The sequence below is a fragment of the Gavialis gangeticus genome, unplaced genomic scaffold (assembly GCF_001723915.1).
Source record: "Gavialis gangeticus isolate Ggan-Ray unplaced genomic scaffold, GavGan_comp1, whole genome shotgun sequence".
Classification (NCBI taxonomy): Eukaryota; Metazoa; Chordata; order Crocodylia; family Gavialidae; genus Gavialis; species Gavialis gangeticus.
Window position 1 is genome coordinate 16,942,479 of NW_017728997.1, and position 1,767 is coordinate 16,944,245.

General features: G+C 41.4%; 1 long non-coding RNA gene across 1 annotated transcript in view; it reads left to right on the forward strand.

Moving 5' to 3' along the window:
* The window catches only part of LOC109288892, a 5,728-nt gene extending 5,442 nt beyond the window's left edge, over positions 1–286 (forward strand). Inside the window, exons 2-3 of the long non-coding RNA XR_002095242.1 lie at positions 43–44; positions 258–286. This is a non-coding gene — a long non-coding RNA (uncharacterized LOC109288892). The remainder of the gene's footprint in view (positions 1–42; positions 45–257) is intronic.
* The last annotated feature ends 1,481 nt before the right edge of the window (positions 287–1,767 follow it).

The following is a 1,767-nucleotide window of genomic DNA, read 5'->3' on the forward strand; positions in this document are numbered from 1 at the left end:
AGGAGGGGGGTGATTATATATGGAGTACACATAAATACTAAGTAGTGCTGAGCTGTTGGGTCACCACGGCTTGAAACACTGGTCGACTCTGCTGGGGACCAGCCCAATGAACTATAGGGAAAATCATGAGCCTTTTGGTTTTAGATTAATATCATGCACAGTTTGTACTGTAAGAAGGTACAAAAGTGCTGCTTAAAGTGCGTTTATGCGGTGCCTGTGCTAAAACTTGACACAGGTTTGGGTTTGTTTTTTTAAAGAGGTAAAAGGCATCAATTCTGGATGAACTAATTTACAGGCATGCTTATTTCAAGTCAGTGTTTTCAAATTTGCCCCTCACTTCCATGTGCTCAGGGAGAGCAGGGTCTGACAGTAAGGGGTGAGGAGGACGGGCTGAAAAGGGGAAGACATTGCAGGGGACAGAGGGCAGATGGGCCACTTAACCTCCCCAGATCCCATTTTCCATGGTATAGCAGAGGAAAGGAGACATATTCAAGGCAAACCTTCAATAAATTAGATTCTATACCTGGAAAATTGTAACAAATTAATAAAGTTTTCCATCTATAGAACCTAATTATTGGGGGATCATCATATATTCAAGTTAGTCTCATGTTTGAGCAAATGTGGTATTTCAAAATTATAGGGAATGCATCAGAAAACTAAGACAGATAAACGATCATCATAAATAGACTCATCAACACTTTATCACATCAGGAACCAAGAATCGTATCAAAAGGGCACAGGTAAGGTGGTGTACAAAACAATTAAAAAATCCAGTACTTCCCTGCTCAACTGTTCCTGAGTTCCTGCTTTGGAAAGGACCTTATCTACATGGCAGACAGGTCACAGCCAGTCAACAGACAGGGTTAGGAAGCTTTGGGAGGATGGGGAAATAAGAAGGGAAATGGGAGTTTAAACATGCCAGAGAGAAAGAGTCATACTGTAGTAACATCAGTGATCAAAGTCTATTTCTGCTCTTACACAAAATTATGACAAATATCCCTAAGGGAAATAACAGTTCCTGCCACCCCACCCACACAATTATGTTCAACCATTAGAATTTTCCGGCTGCTCAAAGTCATTCTACTTTTAAAGAGAAACAACAAGAATAAGACTCAAAACAGGCCTAAAACTTTCCAGTGCTATTTCTGCCTCTGCAACTCTAGCCAGTTTCTGTGGTTAGACACTTATGCCTTCCTACTTTTGAAGGAGTTTCTCTGTTACTGTGCAAAAGGCAAACCATGGCTGCTTCACAATACGGGAGAATGAATTACAGCGCTATGTCTAGTCCGTGTCAAATTAAGCACATAAGCTAAATGCAGGAAGAGCTCCCCCCCACACAATTCCCATACTTCTACTTTGTTTGGTTTTTTTTAGCTGTTCTTTCTGAACCTTAGCAGATAAAACATCTGACTGACGCATCATTTTTAAAAATCAGTGGCACCCATTAGCAGCAAATCTGACAGCAGAGCCAGAGTCTTGGTTCAGCCTAACGTTTTAGCTTTGCCCTTCCTAGGCGGCAAACCAGTTGCACTAATGCTTGACCTGGAAGCTCAGACTCACGCAGATCACGCAAAGTCAATCCTGTGTCCAGGCAGTCCTTACACTACAGTGACACAACATTTTCAAAAGCAGTTAGTGATTTTTGGGGGACCAAGCTTGAACCCCCAACTTCTGAAAGGTATTTTCAAAATTTAGCACCCAAAAGGAGTCATTTAATCTGGAAACTTCCAGTCTCTTTAGCTTGGTATATTACAAGGAAGACAAAAA